Source organism: Mustela erminea, chromosome 7, assembly GCF_009829155.1.
Source record: "Mustela erminea isolate mMusErm1 chromosome 7, mMusErm1.Pri, whole genome shotgun sequence".
Lineage (NCBI taxonomy): Eukaryota > Metazoa > Chordata > Mammalia > Carnivora > Mustelidae > Mustela > Mustela erminea.
The window spans coordinates 24,111,279-24,131,902 of NC_045620.1; the positions used below are offsets into that span (position 1 = coordinate 24,111,279).

At 37.5% G+C, this 20,624-nt stretch overlaps 1 protein-coding gene and 1 pseudogene across 3 annotated transcripts in view; one reads left to right on the forward strand and one right to left on the reverse strand.

Annotated features, from left to right (window-relative positions):
• The window catches only part of ASIP (agouti signaling protein), a 138,821-nt gene that overhangs the window by 34,603 nt on the left and 83,594 nt on the right, over positions 1-20,624 (reverse strand). The window lies entirely within an intron of this gene.
• On the forward strand, positions 16,293-17,386 carry LOC116596237 (annotated as a pseudogene).

The window sequence follows — 20,624 nt, forward strand, 5'->3', positions numbered from 1 at the left end:
TTGGATTTTTCATCAGTTGATACAATCAGATGGTTTCCCTTCCTTCATCTGCTAATGTAGTAAATCAATTTATTTTCCACTGTTAAGCCAAGTTCACTTTCCTGGTATAAACCAATTAGGTGAGGTAGTACAGTGTTTTTTTTTTGTTTTTTCCTGTCCTGTTTTCTACCACTATCCTTGCTTGGTTTTGGAATCAGTTATTCTACCTTCCTAAGAAGAACCGGGAAATGTACCTCCTTTAAATTTTTTTTAATTCTTTGGAAACTTTATGTAAGATTTTCTATTCCTGGAAACTTTGGTAGAACTTAACAAATAGGCCTCTGAAAGAATATCATACAGAATATGGCAAGATTTTTAAACTATGATCAAATTTCTTTACTGGTCATTGTACAATTCAGATTTTCTGGTTCAACATCAATCAGTTGGAATTTATCTATTTCATATTTTCAAATTTGTTGGCCTGAAATTATTTATACTATTCTTTGTATCTATTTAATCTCTTCATCATCTAGCATATCACTTAAGTCTTTTATAATATTGTTGATTTTCATATTCTCTCTTGCTTGCCTAATTAATTTTAAGAGAAATATTTTCAAAACACCAAATATTGGCTTTGTTGATCTTCTCTATGGTATATTTACTTTCCTTTTCATTCATTTCTGCTTCATTTTTATTACTTCTTTTGCTTTAGTTTATATTGCTGTTTTCCCGCTTAATTTCATATGTTGAATGCTTACCTCTCTAATTTTAAAACTTTCTTCTTTTTCTTCCTTTAAAGTTATGAATTTCCGGGCGCCTGGGTGGCTCAGTGGGTTAAGCAGCTGCCTTCGGCTCAGGTCATGATCTCAGGGTCCTGGGATCGAGTCCCGCATCGGGCTCTCTGCTCAGCAGGGAGCCTGCTTCCTCCTCTCTCTCTCTCTGCCTGCCTCTCTGCCTACTTGTAATCTCTCTCTGTCAAATAAATAAATAAAATCTTAAAAAAAAAAGTTATGAATTTCCTTCTAAACAGTGTTTGGTTGCATCCCACAAGTTTGGTTACATAATAGTTTCCCTACTGTTTAGTTATAGGTATTTTCTGGTTTCTAATATAATTTCATTTTTAGCCTAAGTAGTTAAGAAGTATGTTTTTAAAATCCCAATATGTGAGGTTTTCCAAACTTTTAATTAATTATTGGTTTCTTTCTTTCTTTTTTTTTTTTAAAGATTTTATTTATTCACTTGAGAGAGAGAGTTTGAGAAAGAGAGAGTACTAGAGGGGGTAGGGTCAGAGGGAGAAGCAGACTTCCCACTGAGCAGGGAGCCCAATTCAGGACTCAATGCTGGGACTCTAGGATCATAACTTGAGCTGAAGTCAGTCGCCCAACCAACTAAGCCACCTAGGTGCCCCTAATTATTGGTTTCTAACTTAATTGCATTGTGGTCCCAGGATATGGTCTGTGTAATACTAATCATTTAAAGATTTATAGACTAGGGACACTTGGCTGGCTCAGTCAGTGAAATACACATCTCTCCATGTCAGTATTTTGGGTTTGAGCCCCACCTTGGGTGTAGAGATTACTTAAAAATAAAAAAACTTTAAAAAATGAAAAAAAATAAAAACTTTATTGTGATATTATTCACGTAACATAAAATTCACCCTTTTGAAATATATAATATAGTGTTTTTAGCATATTCAGAGTTGTGTAACCATCAGACAATAGGTAGTCTTTTGACTTCTTTCACTTAGTATAACGTTTTCAAAGTCCATCCATGTTGTAGCATGTATCAGTACTTTATTCTTTTTCATGGCTGAGTAACATGCCATTTTATGGATATACTATATTTCATTTATGCATTCACCTGTTGATAGGTATTTGCGTTGTTTTTCACTTTGTGGCTGGTATAAATAATTCTGCTACAAATATTTGAATACACAATACCCCACAGGTAGAATATTTTTGCTAATATGGTCAATTGATATATGAGACACATGTTCTAAAATAGCTGTAGCTCCATTGTTGTGGTTACTAAGTAAATATTAAAAAAAAACAATGGTGTTTGTATAAGCCAACAATAACTTAAAAGCAATAATGACAAAAAAATCTCATTCACAGAAGAATTACAAAAATAAAATAAGTAGGAATACATTTAAGCAACTATGAGGATATATATGAAAAAACTATAATCTCTGGTGAGAAACACAGGAAAAACTTGAGTAAGTGGAAAGACAAACTACTGAGGGTAAGAATTATTACAGTAAAAAAAAGAACTGCCCCCAGATTAATATATAAATTTAATATAATCTCTGCCTAAATCCCAATAAAGTTTTTATTATTTATTATTTACTTTTTTAAAGATTTTATTTATCTATTAGACAGAGAGAGACCTCAAGTAGGCAGAGAGGCAGGCAGAGAGAGGGGGAAGCAGGCTCCCCACTGAGCAGAGAACCTGATGTGGGGCTCGATCCCAGGACCCTGGGATCATGACCTGAGCTAAAGGCAGAAGCTCAACCCATTAAATGACCCAGGCACCCCGAAATTTTTATTTTTTAAATTATTTCTGAGGGGGGTGGCTGGGTGGCTCAGTTGTTAAGCATCTGCCTTCAGCTCAGGTCATGATCCCGGGGTCCTGGGATCGATGCCTGCATCCTGGCTTGGGCTCCCTGTTCAGCGGAAAGCCTGCTTCTTCCACTCCCCGTGCTTGTATTCCCTCTCTCCTGTCTCTCTCTGTGTCAAATAAATAAATAAAATCGTAAAAAAATAAATAAATTGCCTCTGAGGTTCATTTGAGAAAACTGTGCTCCAAAGACTGTCAGCCTGTCTTGGTTGTGCAATTTCAACTGGGAGTAAGCCAGTGTGGGAGCCACAGATGCTACGCTACCACTCTTTTACATCATTTCCTTAGAGGCATCTCAGAAGTCCTAGTGGAACAATCCCAGGAGTCCTTTTTGCTTTTCTTGATTTTCCCAAGCAAATATATTCTGTTAGACCCGTGAATCTGGAAAGGCCCTTCCTTTTTTATTCCAGTCTCGGCAGAGTCACTGAAGAAAATTACACATGTTTCTGAGTCATTACTATGTTAAGATGATCATTCTTAAAAAACCTTTTGAGAGGGGCGCCTGGGTGGCTCAGTGGGTTAAAGCCTCTGCCTTCGGCTCAGGTCATGATCCCAGGGTCCTGGGATCGAGCCCCACATCAGGCTCTCTGCTCAGCAGGGAGCCTGCTTCCTCCTCTCTCTCTGCCTGCCTCTCTGCCTACTTGTGATCTCTGTCTGTCAAATAAATAAATAAAATCTTAAAAAAAAAAAAAACCTTTTGAGGTCTATAAACCTTTAAAGCCCCTCAAAAGGACTGTCTGTTAGTCTCCTGGAACATGAATACCTCTTTCTACTTCATGGCGAGTGGAGCATAATGGCCGCAATGAGGAGGAACAGTCCTGACGTTGGATGTGGCGAAGTCACATGGACCTTGAGAAGGCATACAGGCAAACACCAGCCCAATCTTCCCAAGGAGGCAGTGTGTATCTTTCCCTAATGTTTCTCCTATGTTTCTCCTGAGCATCTTTTGCATTAGCATCACCTTAAGAGCTTATTAAAGATCCCTGGGCCCCACTTTAGATCTACAAGTCAGAATCTCAGGACCTTGGTCCTTAAAACACGTTTTTCACAAGTTTCTCTGCAGGCTAAACATTCTAAAATGCCCCCTACTCCGTGTCTAGTTTCAGATTTGCTCAGTCTGATAAATACTGCCCTCTAAAAAATGGTTCTCAGAGTTCTTGCCAGTTTTGTGAAAAGGTACTTCACAGATCCTGAGCATTAAACCTCACAGAAAGACTCTGGGCTTCTTAAAGGCTGCAGATCACAGCACTTACAGCCTCAACCTGGCTGCAGCCCTTTTTCATTTCCCTCCCTTTCTGTAGCCACCATTTCCCAGCCCCACTTCTTTTTTGTTTCATAGGCTGTAACTGGGCATTTCTAAGGTAAAAACAGATATCCGAGAGGTAAACATGATACCTACAAACTCTGTCCATTTTTTCTTTAAAATGTCTCCTACTCTTTTCTTTTTATTCCTGCTGCCATACCCAAGAGACCCTTATCACCATAATGAGACTCACACACAGCCTTTTGTTCATCTGTAGGACATCAGTGTTTCTTCTCTCAAATCTTGCCCACCTACGACCCCCTGCCCACCTGCTCAAAATTCTAAAAGGATTCTTGGTATTAACCATAGCAAGTTTCAACTCCTCTGTTTATTTTCCAGGCCCTTTACAATGTATCCCATTTGGCTTTATTTCCTACTATTGCACACATGCTTTCCATTTACTGCCCACACATGGCCTGCTCATTTCAACCCATGGGACAGATTTATCTCAATGTTCCCAAAGCATGGTATAAGGAGTTAGAATAGGAGTCCTATAAATGTGGGCCAACTGACTCAGAAGTTGGCATTTGTTTCCATTTTGATGTCCTCCCTTTTCATATTTGATCCCACAAGTCATTCAAGTACCATATTCTGCTTACAGACTTTCCAAGTTTCTCTAGCTCTTATGGCCTCCATATTTATTATGTGGAAAAACACACACACACACACACACACACACACACACACACACAAAACCAAAGAAGAAAATAAAAGGAAGAGAGGGAGGAGGGAAGAAAAGTTCCCCACAACAGATAATTGGCTTTAGGAGTTGCTAAAGTCAAGGGAAGAGAAGGAAAGGCTACTAGTCTGATAACTCCCACTTGGAAGCTATTCAGGAGGAACACTTGTTGGCTTTCTATAGTACCATATAATCAGTATCATTCTGTTCAGAACACATATACTGTCAGTGTTCCTTGCTCAGTGTTTCAGATACATTCATTCTGCTTCCCCCATGTTAGTTCAGGATTCATTTCTTCCTGATTCCCTGAGGGCCCATATTGAGCTAAATGCCCCCTTCTCCATGCTCCCATAAGACCCTGGTGTTTACTTGTAACTCAATATCTTATATTGAAAGTGCTTCTTTGTGAGTATGACTCACCCTTAGACTATGAATTTCATGAGACAAGGTCCAGGCTTACTTGTCTTTGTATTATCTCTATTGACTCTGTACATGAAGATGCTACAAAAATGACCTCTGAAGTAACTAGGCTGTAAGCTTTGAAGGGTGGGGAACCATTTTTTATACTTCTTGTTTTTGTATTATGAATAACAAGCTCAGTGTTTAGGTGTTAAGAAAAAGCTTGTTAATGTTAACATTTCTGTGCTCACCATCCACTCATAACCTTACCCTTGCCCATTAAACCTTAGTTACTGAGCATTTAGTAAATCTCAACAGACTCTTATTAACTTAGATTAATACTGATGGCCACTGTGAAAGAAAAACAAGAAACAAATTCATTAGTTATACTTCTGTTTAGAAATTCATGCATAGTCTAATTGTCAAAAAGAACAACTGCCTCATTTTCATACTTTCAGAGAATAGGCTTTAGAGCCAGGCAGAATTAGATTTGCCTGGCTCCAAAGCTTATTAGACTCATGGCGCTGCAAATGCACTAGTTATTTGACCTATTGCAGGGCCTTTTAGGGCTCTAAATTAAAAATGGAAATGACAGAAGTCACCTGGGAGGCTCAGTGGGTTAAGTGTCTGCCTTTGGCTTAGGTCATGATCTCAGGGTCATAGGATCAAGCCCTGCTTTGGGCTCTTGCTTGAGGAGTCTGTTTCTCCCTCTGTCTCTGTCCCCTGCTCATGTTCTCTCTTTCTCAAATAAATAAAATCTTTAAAAAATAAATAAAAATGGAAATAACGGTATATATTCTAGGGTCAGTATGAGCACTGAATGTGATAATATATATAAAGTATCTTAGCACCATACCTGGCACATACCATAGTCTTCAACCAATGTTAGTTATTGCTTCTTGATCCTGTCCTTCCTCAAGAGAGTCACTTGGATCACACAATATCTCCTGTGTTACAAGATATTGTCTTGTGTGGCCTATGGTTAGGTTTCCTATTTTCACACTACCTGTCCCACAAGAGCTATTAGTCTATACCTATATACATTTGAGTGTATAATATGTATTACTTGGGAGTGTATATATGGACATCTATATGGCTGTGTGTGTACATCTGTGTGTAAGAGCCAAAGGCTTCCAGTTATCCTTGCATTTGATTTGAGAAACTTCAGAGGCTTTAATTAAAATCACTAAATAGGGGGGCACCTGGGTGGCTCAGTGGGTTAAGCCTCTGCCTTCAGCTCAGGTCATGATCCCAGGGTCCTAGGATCGAGCCCCACATCGGGCTCTCTGCTCAGTGGGGAGCCTGGTTCCCTTCCTCTCTCTCTGCCTGCCTCTCTGCCTGCTTGTGATCTCTGTCTGTCAAATAAATAAATAAAATCTTTAAAAAAATCACTAAATAGGGCACATTCTCCTCTCCTCTTGCTGCTTTTACTGCCATGGACCTGGTTTCCCCTATTAAATGAAAATATAGTGAGAAGCTACTAGATTAAGCTGCAGTGAGCAGATTCCACTGTCAACATGTAAAAGCTAATTATCAAACCATTATCAAACTAAAAACCCAGATGCTGCTATAGCTCACAACAGAAAAATGACGAATAGGTGTTGCCAATTTGCATCAGTGTAACTTAACAAAGGTAATGAAAAAAGGGATATTATCTCCACCTTCCCATTTTCTAGAAAGAGTAGGTGAGTGGAAAACTTATAAGGCACACCAAGTAGTCTTGCTGAGTAGCTCCAAATATCAAATCTGTTTGTGGCATCTCTCATTCTGGTCTAAGAGCCTGTGGTAGATTTCCCCCTCTACTAATGCTGAAGCCAAACCTCTATGCTAGCAATTTTCACCCCCTACGTAATTGTCAATTATCTCCAGAGTCATTAGGAAAGCCTGAAAATATTTTCCAAGACAAAGTTGATTTTAATTAACTTTTATATATTTTAAATGTATTATCAGAGAGTTCTACTTCTAGCAAAGCCTGACTAGTTAGGTTGCTACACACAATATTGCTGAGAACAATTAGGAAAGTTGAACAAATTATTTTTTAAACACCAAATGAAGTCATAGAAAAGCTAACAAAGCAATGATAATCTGCTGGTCCAAGATATGGAAGAAAAGAGAAGTTAAAAAAGATGAGTTGGTGTTTGGGGAAACCTTACCCTGAAGATAACTGCTGATCCAAAAACAAAAACAGCACTGAAAAGGTGAAAAGAGCTATAAGTAGGAGAATGAAACTCGACCATTCTCTTACACCATACACAAAGATAAACTCAAAATGGATAAAAGACCTCAACGTGAGACAGGAATCCATCAGAATCCTAGAGGAAAACATAGGCAGTAATCTCTTCAATATCAGCCACAGCAACTTCTTTCAAGATATGTCTCCAAAGGCAAAGGAAACAAAAGCAAAAATAAACTTTTGGGACTTCATCAAAATCAAAAGCTTCTGCACAGCAAAGGAAACAGTCAAAAAAACAAAGAGGCAACCCACGGAATGGGAGAAGATATTTGCAAATGACAGTACAGACAAAAGGTTGATATACAGGATCTATAATGAACTCCTCAAACTCAACACACACGAAACAGGCAAACATATCAAAAAATGGGCAGAAGATATGAACAAACACTTCTCCAATGAAGACCTACAAATGGCTATCAGACACATGAAAAAATGTTCATCATCACTAGCCCTCAGGGGGATTCAAATTAAAACCACATTGAGATATCACCTTACACCAGTTAGAATGGCCAAAATTAACAAAACAGGAAACAACATGTGTTGAAGGGGATGTGGAGAAAGGGGAACCCTCTTCCACTGTTGGTGGGAATGCAAGTTGGTGCAGCCTCTTTGGAGAACAGTGTGGAGATTCCTCAAGAAACTAAAAATAGAACTTCCCTATGACCCTGCCATTGCACTCCTGGGTATTTACCCCAATGATACAGATGTCGTGAAAAGAAGGGCCATCTGTACCCCAACGTTTATAGCAGCAATGGCCACGGTTGCCAAACTGTGGAAAGAACCAAGATGCCCTTCAATGGACGAATGGATAAGGAAGATGTGGTCCATAGACACTATGGAGTATTATGCCTCCATTAGAAAGGATGAATACCCAACTTTTGTAGCAACATGGACCGGACTAGAAGAGATTATGCTGAGTGAAACAAGTCAAGCAGAGAGAGTCAACTATTGTATGGTTTCACTTATTTGTGGAGCATAACAAATATCATGGAGGACAAGGGGTGTTAGAGAGGAGAAGGGAGTTGGGGTAAATTGGAAGGGGAGGGGGACGCCTGGGTGGCTCAGTTGGTTAAGCAGCTGCCTTCGGCTCAGGTCATGATCCCAGCGTCCTGGGATCGAGTCCCACATCGGGCTCCTTGCTTGGCAGGGAGTCTGCTTCTCCCTCTGCCTCTGCCTGCCATTCTGTCTGCCTGTGTTCACGCTCTCTCTCTCTCTGACAAATAAATAAAAATAAAAAAAAAAATCTTAAAAAAAAAAATTGGAAGGGGAGGTGAATCATGAGAGACTATGGACTCTGAAAAACAATCTGAGGGGTTTGAAGTGGCGGGGGGGGTGGGAGGTTGGGGTACCAGGTGGTGGGTATTATAGAGGGCACGGATTGCATGGAGCACTGGGTGTGGTGAAAAAAATAATGAATACTGTTTTTCTGAAAATAAATAAATTAATTAAAAAAAAAAAGAAAAGAGCTTTTGGCAATTTCCCTACCAGGAATGGCAAGAGAAAAATTATTGTAAAGAGCATGAATAGGAAGAGGGGCCCTGGTAAACACCCCAGGTTTCAACTGGGATCATGAAGGATTTACCCTAGGGAGAAAGATGAACCGAAAGTAGACTAGTCCTTATGAGGATTCACTTTTGAAGCTCAGCTTTGAATTTTTCAGACATTTACTTGATGAAGGTATTCAGGCTCTGATCCATCTGTTTGACAGAAATAAAATAAATCCTCTCTAGAGGGATATAGCATCACATAGAACTTCCGATCATCTCTGGAGTTCAGCAAGCTTTATCAAAGACATTGACAATTTGATTCTAACATTTATATGGAAATGCAAAGGACCTAGGACTTAGAATTATCAGAATGATATTGACTGAAAGGAAGAACAAAGTTAGAGCTCTTATACTCCTAAGTGCAGAATTTATCAGAAAACCACAGCAGGCTTACAAAAGAAGTAAATAGAAATGGATTAATAGTCTGGGTGGCTCAGTCATTAAGCATCTAACTTTGGCTCAGTTCATGATCCCAGTGGCCTGAGTTTGAGCCCCATATAGGGCTCCCTGCCCAGCAGGAAGCTGGCTTCTCCCTCTCCAGTTCCCCCATGCTTGTTTTCCCTCTCTCACTATCTCTCTCTGTCATAAATAAATAAAATCTTTATTTTTTTTAAGGTTTTGTTTATCTGAGAGAAAGCAAGAGACAGAGCACACCAGGCGGCGGGGTGCGGGGGGCAGAGAGGGAAGAGGGAGAAGCAGACTCCTCTCTGAGGAGAGAGCCTGGTGTGGGGTTCAATTCCAGGATCCTGGATCATGACCTGAGCCGAAGGCAGACGCTTAACGGACTGATCCACCCAGATGTCCCTAAAAAAAATCTTCAACAACAACAACAAAATAGATTAATAAGAGTCAAGTCTAGAAATAGATCCAGTCATATATAGTCAATTGATTATCGACTAAGAAACCAAATCAATTCAATTGGGAAAGGTAAGTCTATTTAACAAATTATGCTGAAATGACAGGATATCTCAATGGAAAGAATCCCTACTGCACTCCATCCACAAAAATAATTCAAGATGGATCACAAACCTAAATGTAAAAGCTAGAACCATGAAGCTTCTAAAAGAATATCCTTGCAACTATAGTCAAAGCTTTCTTAGGAATAATGTAAAATGTACTAACCATAAAAGTAAAAAGTAAAATATTGGACTTCAAGAAAATTAAATTTTTGCTCATCAAAAGACATTATTTTGAAAGTGAATAAGCAGGCAACCAACTAAGAAAAAATATTCCAATACATATATATGTATGTATGTATGTATGTATGTATGAAGAACTCCTACTGAGAATTTCAGGAAGACGATCAAGTAAACAGCACAGGGAATCTGCCTCTCCACTGAGACAACCGAACTGACAAAATCTGTCTCATGTTACTCTCTAGGAATTCCAAACTCTATTGAAGGCTTATGACTTCCAGGGAAAAGCTTGCACAGCAAGTTGTGCTTAATTTTGACTAACCTGTGGCAGACAGCTGTGCACATGTTCCTGGAGGAGCTTGCTGAACAAGTGTGGGCAAAAAAGAACCCTGTCTTCCAAATATTAGGATCTGTGCCCTGATTGCTGATTCCTGCTTCTGATCATAGAGGTACAGATGAAAAAGTGAGTGGTCAATGTTGTTGCACTTATCCACATTGCTGCAAGCCCCTTGCTCTATAGCCACAGTGACTTTCAGTAGATTTAAAGGGCCAGCACCCATTCTCCCTTTCAGTTCTCTCTTTTCATCTTTTTGGAAGTCAGACATTATGGAAGCTATACTAGGACACTCAAAAACAACCACATATATAAGGGAAATTAAAAAGTGACCATAAAAAGGCTTAGGAAAAAACTAAGAAGTTCTTAAGTTTATGCCTCAGATTGATCCTGGGCAAAGAAACAGCTCACCACAATCAACAAAACAAAATAAAAAATAACAAAGACAACAAACCTTGGAAAAGGCAGAGAATATGAATTGAAGAGATAGCACATTATTAGATTCAAATATCCAGTTTCAAAAAAAATCACAAAGTATATAAAGAAATAGGAAAATATGGCTATTCAAAGGAAAAAAAATCAACAGAAACTGTCCCTGAAAAAGATGTGATGTCAGATATATTAGCCAACTTTTAAACAACCATCTTAAAGATGCTTGAAGAACTAAAGGAAGATGCAGAGAAAGTCAAGAAAACAAAGTGAACAAAACAGATATGTCCACAAAGAGTGGGAAAACCTATGAAAAAAGTCAAAAATTCTGGAGCTGAAAAGGACATTTATCAGGATAGACCAAATGTTAGGTCACAAATTAAGTCTCAGGAAATTAAAAAAGGTAGGTACCATATAAAGTATCTCTCTGAGCACAATGGGATGAAGTTAGAAATCAAAAAGAGAAGTAAAACTAGAAAATTATAAATCTGTGGAAATTAAGTAGCCTTTAAACAACCAATGGATCAAAGAAGAAACCACAAGGGAAATACTTAGAAATGAGTGAAAACAAAAACACAACATACAAAAACTGATGGGATGCAATGAGAGCAGTGCTAATGGGAAATTAATGGCTATAAATAGAGCACTGGGTGTTGTACATAAACAATGAATCTTGGAACACTGCATCAAAAACTAATGATGTATTTTATGGTGACTAACATAACACAATAAAAACAAAAACAAAAAAGAACTAAAATACAACTTAACTTTACAATGTAAAGAACTAGAAAAAGAACAACAAACTAAACACAAATTTAGTATAAGGAAAGAATAAGGATTAGATGAAGGGGCACATGCACCCAAATGTTTATAGCAGCAATGTTCACAATAGCCAAACTATGGAAAGAACCTAGATGTCCATCAACAGATGAATGGACAAAGAAGATGTGGTATATATACACAATGGAATACTGTGCAGCCATCAAAAGAAATGAAATCTTGCCATTTGCAATGACATGGATGGAACTAGAGGGTATTATGCTTAGTGAAATAAGTCAATCGGAGAAAGACAACTATCATATGATCTCCCAGATATGAGGAAGTAGAGATGCAACATGGGGGGTTTGGGGGTAGGAAAAGAATAAATAAAACAAGATGGGATCGAGAGGGAGACAAACCATAAGAAACTCTCACTGTCACAAAACAAACTGAGGGTGACCGAGGGGAGGGGGGTTGGGAGAGGGTGGTGGGGTTATGGACATTGGGGAGGGTATGTGATCTGGTGAATGCTGTGAAGTGTGTAAACCTGGTGATTCACAGACCTGTACCCCTGGGGCTAATAATACATTATATGTTTATTTAAAAATTAAAAAATTTTTAAAAAGAATAAGGATTAGAGCAGAGATAAATAGAAAAAACAGTAGAGACAATTAGTGAAGCCAAATGTAGTTTTTCCAAAAGATCAGCAACACTGACATACCTTTAGCTAGAGAGAGTAAGAAAAAAAGAAGGTTTAAGTTACTAAAATCATAAATGAAAGTGGGAACATTACCACCAATTTTATAGAAATAAAGAGGATTTAAGAGAGTACTATGAACAATTGTATGTCAACAAGTTGGATAACCTAGGTGAAATAGAAAAATTCCTATAAACACAAAACTTTTCAAGACTAAATCACAAAAAAATACTAAATCTGAATAGATCTATAACTAATAAGGAGATTGAATCAGTAATAAACAATCAGCAAAAAAACCCCGAAAAACAAAACAAAACAAAAAAACCAAACCTCTGTAAACCGCTGTCCAATTTTCCTAGCACCATTTATTGAAGAGACTATCTTTTTTCCACTGGATATTTTTTCCTGCTTTGTTGAAGATTATTTGGCCATAGATTTGAGGTTCATAGCAGCAATGTCCACAATAGCCAAACTGTGGAGAGAGCTAAGATGCCCTTCAACAAACAAATGGATAAAGATGTGGTCCATATATACAATGGAATATTACTCAGCCGTCAGAAATGATGACTACTCAACTTTTGGATCAGCGTGGGTGGGACAGGAGGAGATTATGTTGAGTGAAATAAGTCAAACAGAGAAAGTCAATTATCATGTGGTTTCACTTACTTGTGGAACATAAGGAATAACATGGAGGACATTAGGAGAAGGAAAGGCAAAGTGAAGAGTGGGGAGATTGGAGGGGGAGATGAACCATGAGAGACTGTGGAAACCAAGGATCAAACTGATGATTTTAGAGAGGAGGGGTTGGGGGGATGGGTGAGCCTGGTGGTGGGTATTAAGGAGGGCACATATTGCATAGAGCACTGGGTGTTATACATAAACAATGAATCTTGGAACATTACATCAAAAACTAATGATATATTGTATGGTAACTAACATAATAAAAAACCAACACGAACAAACAAGCAAAAACCTCTGAAGTGGATGGCTTCACCAGCAAAATCTACCAAACATTTAAGACTACCAATCCTTCTCAAATTTTCCCAAAAAATTAAAGTGAAAAGAACACTTCCTAACATTTCCTGTGAGACCAGCATTTCCCTGACATCAAAGCCAGGCAAAGACAAAAGGAAAGTACAGAACAATATCTCCTATAAACACTGATACAAAAATCCTCAACATAATACTAGCAAATCAAATTCAGCAGCATATCAAAAGATTATATGCCATGACTATGTGGGATTTATCCCTGGAATTCAAAGATGGTTTAATATACAAAAATCAACCAATATTTAAAAAAAGATTTTATTTATTTATGTGACAGAGATCACAAGTAGGCAGAGAGGCAGGCAGAGAGAGAGAGAGAGAGAGAGAGAGAGAAGGAGGAAGCAGGCTCCCCACTGAGCAGAAAGCCAGATGCAGGGCTCAATCCCAGGACCCTGGGAACATGACCTGAGCCAAAGGCAGAGGCTTTAACCCACTAAGCCACCCAGGCGCCCCCCAAATCAATCAATATTAAACAGCATATTAATATAGTGATGGGAAAAAAACCCACATGATCACCTGAAATGATACAGAAAAACCATGTGATAAAATTCAATACTCTTTTATGATTAAAAATAAAAAACTAAAAAACTGGGACTAGAAGGAGACTGCAATACAACTTCATATATAAAACAGTTGCATATACAATTCCATACATTTCAATATAATTTCTTATATGGCTACAATAAAAGCCATATATGAAAAATCCACAGTAAACATCATACTTACTGATAAAACACTGAAAACTATTCCTCTAATATCAGGAACACTCCTTTTTCAAAATATTACTAGAAGCTCTAGCCAGAGCAATTAGGCAAGAAAAATAAATAAGAAGCATCCAAACTGGAAAGGAAGAAGTAAAATTATCTTTGTCTGCAGATATTATCTTATAACACCCTAAAGATTCCACACAGCACTGTTAAAACCAATACATGAATTCAGCAAAGTAGCAAGATACAAAATAAACACACAAAAATCAGTTGTATTTCTAAACACTAACAATGAACAAAAATAATTCCCTTCCCAAAAAATTAAAATAAAATACTTAGGAGTTAACTTAACCAAGGATGTGAAAGACTTACAAAATGAAAACTACACTCTGAAAACTATAAAACACTCATGAAAGAAACTGAAGACACAAAGAAATGGAAAACATTCCATGCTCATGGATTGAAAGAACAGATATTATTAAAATGTCTATGCTACTTGGAGCAATCTATACATTCAATGCAATCCCTATCAAATATCATCAATATTTTCCACAGAGATAGAACAAATAATCCTTAAATTTGTATGGAACTTGAAAAGACCCCAAATAGCCAAAAGAAAGTTGAAAAGGAAAACCAAAGCTGGTGGCATCAGAAGTCCGGACTTTAAGCTATATTACAAAGCTGTAATTATCAAGGCAGTATTGTACTGGCACAAAAATAGACACAAAAATCAGTGGAACAGAATAGAGAACGCAGAAATGAACCATCAACTCTATGGTCAAGTAACCTACCACAAATCAGGAAAGAATACCCAATGGGAAAAAACCAGTCTCACTACATATAGTATTGGGAAAATTAGACAGCCAACATGAAGAAGAATGAAAGTGGACCACTTTCTTACAACATATACAAATAAATTCAAAATGGATGAAAGACCTAAACGTGGGACAGAAATCCATCAAAATCCTAGAGGAGAACACAAACTGTGTTCTTGGCCACAGGAATTTCTAATTGGACATGTCTCCGAAGGTAAGGGAAACAAAGGCAAAAATAAGCTATTGGGACTTCATCAAGATAAAAAAGCTTTTGCTCAGCAAAGGAAACAGTTAACAAAACCAAGAGACAACCTACAGAATGGGAGAAGATTTTTGCAAATGTTTTATCAGATAAAGGGCTACTATCCACAATCTATAAGAACTTATCAAACTCAACACCCAAAGAACAAATAATAGAAGATGATATGAACAGATATTTCTCCAAAGAAGACATACAAAAGGTCAACAGACATGAAAAAATGCTCAACATCACCTGGCATTAAGGAAATACAAATCATTAAACCACAATGAGATACTACCTCATACCAGTCAGAATGGCTATAATTAAGTAAGGAAACACCAAATGTTGGCAAGGATGTGGAGAAAGGAGAACCCTTGTACACTGTTGGTGGGAATGCAAGCTGGTACAGCCCCTCTGGAAAACAGTATGGAGTTTCCTCAAAAAGTTAAAAATAGAGTTACCTTATGACTAGCAATTGCACTACTAGGTATGCACCCCAAAGATACAAATGTAGTGATCCAAAGGGGTACCTGCACCCCAATGTTTATAGCAGCAATGTTCACAATAGCTAAAGTATGGAAAGAGCCCAGATATCCACATGGCCAAAGTGGAGGTGAGATTATACACACATACACACACACACACACACACACACACACACACACACACACACAACTCAGTCATCAAAAAAACCTAAGTCTTGCTCTTTGCAATCATGTGGATAGAACTAGAGGGTATTAGGGGAATCAGAGAAAGATAATTATATGATCTCACTGTTACATAGAATTTCAGAAACAAAACAGAGGAGCAGAGAGGAAGGGAGGGGAAAAATAAAACAAGAGGTAATCAGAGAGGGAGAAAAACCATAAGAGACTCTTAGTCATAGGAAACAAACTAGGGTTGCTGGAGGGGAGGGGTTGGGATGGGGTAATAGGGTAATTGGCTTGAAGGAGGGCATGTGATGTAATGAGAACTGGGTGTTATATACAACTGATGAATCACTGAACTCTACCCCTGAAACTAATAATACACTATATGTTAATTAATTAAATTTAAATTTAAAAATGAAAACTATAAAACACTCCTGAAAGAAATTAATAAATAATGAAAGACTTAAATAAATGGAAACATATTTTATGTTCATGGATTAGAAGACTTAATATTGTTACGATGTCAATATTATTGTCAATATTGATCTATAGATTCATTGTAAACCCTACCAAAAACCCAATGATACTTTGGCAGAAATAGAAAAACATCATCCTAAAATTTACATGGAATATAAACAGCCCACATAATCTTGAAAAAGAAGAACAGAGCTGAAGGACTTATACTTCCAGATTTCTAAACTTAGGTACAGGAGGCTAGAAGATGGAGAGTAAGAAGACCCTAAGCTCACCTTGATCCATGGATACAACTAGGTAACACTCACATCAACATAAATAACCCAGAAAACAACCCGAAGACTGGCAGAACAACTCCACAACAAAAGGTAAAGAAGAAACCACTCTGAGAGGGAAGGATGGACAGAGACACAATAGGGAGCAAAATGGACCTCTGCTATCAGCTGGGTGTGGAGAGTGGGCCTTGGGCATGGAGAAGGGAGAGAAACAGACTATCACACAAGAGTTTCCACACAGGGAAGACAAATCCCCATAACATTCAGTTTTGAAAGTGAGGGCCAAATTTTGTAAGGTCTTACAATCAGTGAGACTTAAAACCTGGAATTTAAAAAATTAGTGTCTGGTTCTGGGGGAGCCGGAGGGCAATAGGAAGCTGAGTACCCACCCTTAAAGAAACCACATGACATGGCCTAGGAAAATGTCCTTGGATTACAGGAGATGAGATTATTTTAGGCCTTATGAATGACATTGTAGGAGCCAATAAGAAATAGCCCTAATAAATGATTTGACTGTTAATTTACATCTTCTGCTATTATCCTTGTGTAAGCCTACCCCAAGATGGTATAAAATTCTGAAAGCCAAAGTCTTCCCTTCAGATCACTGTGCTATTGAGTCACAGCTTCAATTTCATAGGCTTAATATTGAGGAAAGCATGTGGATGATAAAGCCAAGGGGGGGAAGAAAAGATTGAGTATAGAGGATATCCTTGAAGTAATCAAGAAGGAAGGAGACTCAGTTGCAGTGATCCTGTTCAGTGGGCTGCATTTTAACACTGAATAGCTCTTTAATGTATCTGCCATCACAAGAGCTGGACAAACAGAGCATTGTTTTGTTGGCTTTGATCTAGCACATGCGGTTGGAAATGTTGAACTCCATTTACATGACTGGGGAGTTGATTTTGTTTGCTGGTACTCCTGTAAGTATTTAAATTTAGGAGCAGGAAGTCTTGCTGGTGCCTTTATTCATTAAAAACATGCCCATACAATTAAAACTGAGCTAGTGGGATGGTTTGGCCATAAATCAGCACCTGATTTAAGGTGAATTATAAACCGCAGTTAATCCCCGGGGTCGATGGATTTCAAATTTCAAACCCTCGCTTTTCTTGGTCTGTTCCTTACACGCCAGTTTAGAGATCTTTAAGCAAGCAACTATGAAAACATTGAGGAGAAAAATCTACTAGCAGATACCAAGAAACTGTACATAATTACTCCATCCCACATAGAGGATCATGGTTGCCAGATCACACTGACATTTTCTGTTCCAATAAGACGTGTTTTCCAAGAACTAGAAAAACAAGGAGTGGTTTGTGACACGTGAGAAGCAAATGGCATCTGAGTGGCTCTAGTTCCTCTCTACAACTCTTTTCATGATGTTTATAAGTTTGTCAATCTGCTCATTTCTGCACTTTACTCTGCAGAACCAAAAATAGCAGTGTTTTCTAGAACAACTGAAGTAATTGTTATTGAAAGCTTTTATGGTTATTTTATTATTATTCTCAAATTTTAGTAATTGGAAGTTTTTAAAAACTGATTACACATAACTGGCAATGAATTATATACATTACAGAAAAAGCTGATATATTTTTTTCCAAGAGTCTGTGATTCTGAGAAATCCACATGTCTGTCCATTCTTCATGTTTGATGGATCAAAGTTTTCACTGGTCCAAGTATTATTAGCTATTAGCTAGCTGTCATATTTCATGGTTAGTGAATGTTTTATATTGATTCAGTTTATAATTTGACTTATAATTTCATAATATATGTGTAATTTTTTGTGTCAATTTTAGAAATATACTTTAGTTTTAATTTACCAAAGAGTTTCTTATAGATGTTGTAATTTCACAATCTGATATGTGTATAATTTTGCAATATTCCATCCAACTTTAATCTAAGGAACAGAAAATACATTTTATAGGGCAGTCGCTTTCAAATGTTTTGATCACAATCCACACTAAGAAATATATTTAATATCAGGGACTAGTATTTATATGTGTTTATGCCTTATCTTGTTGATTCTAATATACAAATGTTTTATATTTTAACATCTGTGAAAGAATTTTTTTTCAATTTTCAGTCAACAATTCTTGCAATTGCCATTGACCATTCTTTCATGTTACCATCCCTGATATTAGCATGCGTCTCACGATGAATAGATGATTTTTAAAAAAATGGTATATATATCAAATGGTATAATCTATGATATGTATATCATACATTATTTATCTGCTATTTATTATTCATTTTATCTCATTACAACAAGTGACACCTAAAACTCATTAAATTTATTTCCCCACCAACTCTTGGGTCCTAATCCATTTTACAGAGTTGTCCCTTTATTTGGTATTAGTGTAATTTCTTACTTTTTTTTTTTAAATAGGGACTTGTCTTGATAAAAGACTTTAGATGTTACCCTGTCTTTAAAATAGTGAAACAAATCATTCCAAGACACCTGTGATTGAGAATTAGAATCAGCAAATGAGTGCTTCATCTCTCAACCTCTAACCCAAATCTATGGATCTTTCTTTCCACTAGGAAAATTACAGGTACATTCAACCCTACTGGACTTCCGTGGTTTTCAGCTGTTTATGTTACAATCATAATTCATGGATTGGCAAAATAGTCTTCATTTATATATCTGGGCAGCAGGAAAGAATGACTACAACATACTTCGTGCCCCTGATGAACAAATTTGAATGAAATTAATTTAGACAATTAGAGTTAAATAAAAAGATGCAGAACTGACACCAATACCAGCACATACTGATATGTATTGAGTACTTACAAATACCATGTACTGTGTTGATCTATTTATACATTATCTTACTTATTTCAGTGTTTGCATAACTGCTTTAGCAAAGCTTCCCCCTCCAACCTTTGGCAAAACTCATCTTTGTGGATGAAAAAGTTCTCAAAACTCTTGAATTCAACCATATACAACTTCATGTAGAAGAAATTGTTTGAATCGCACAGTGGTAAACAAAACCAACATGGTTTCAGCGCTCAAGGAACATACAGCTTAGTGGGAGAAATGTGTAGTAATACATATAAACAAGTAAGTATATGAAAAAACTGTAGGATTTGTGAAAGAAAGACAATACTATAAGAGAAAATCTCAAGGGTATTAATTAGATGGTTAAGTAAGGGAAGGCATGTGAAGGTGCTTAACAAGTTTAAATTTCAAAAAATCATGGTAAAATTTTTAAAAATAAAATATCATGCTAATCACATTAAATTACATTAAATTATATATACAAATTATTCAAAGAATAGTCAGCACTGGGGCACGTGGGTGGTTCAGTGGGTTAAAGCCTTTGCCTTCAGCTCAGGTTATGATCTCAGGGTCCTGGAATCGGGCCCCACATCGGGCTCTCTGCTCAGTGGGGAGCCTGCTTCCCTTCCTCTCTCTCTGCCTGTCTCTCTGCCTACCTGTGATCTCTGTCAAATAAATAAATAAAAATCTTAAAAAAAAAAAAAAAGAATAGTCAGCACTTTGTCTTCATCACACAGGTTAGGAAACAGAACATTAGAAATTCCCTTTCTCCCTGTTTGCATTCCCTTCCACCCCAAATCCAGAGGTAACCATCAAACCATATTTTGTGTTAATCATTCCCTTACTTTCACTGAAATTTTACACTTATGTATGTACCCATAATTTTGCCTGTGTGTGAAAAAAATTAATAAAGAAACCACATGATGAACAAGTGAAGGGGGGAATATAGTATACAATGTAGAGCAGCAGTGTGTGAATTCTTGGAGAATAGGGGAGGAAGAATAGTTTACTAATTTTAGAGTGTGTCCTAAGGGGCAGGGATCATAAAGGAGCTAGCAAGAGCCATTTGTCTCCTCTACTCCCCAGCATAAACACACAGCACCTTGCAGGAGCAAGCACAGTGCTGATACTCACGACCTAACTTGCCTAAGTGGCTCTCAACTTAATATAAACTGCTATATGCAGAAAATGTTATATACAATCCTAATGGTAACCACAAATCAAAAACAAGTAATGGATAAAAAATAAAAAGAAAGGAATCCAAGTATATCACTAAAGAAAGCCAGCAAACCCTGAAAGAGAGCAAGAAAAGGATCAGAGAACTACAAGACAATTACAAAACAAGTACTAAAATGGCAATAGATAAACACTGTGCATTAAATAACTGGATTTAGGAGCGCCTGGGTGGCTCAGTGGGTTAAGCCTCTGCCTTCGGCTCAGGTCATGATCTCAGGGTCCTGGGATCGAGTCCCACATCAGGCTCTCTGCTCAGCGGGGAGTCTGCTTTCCTTTCTCTCTCTGCCTGCCTCTC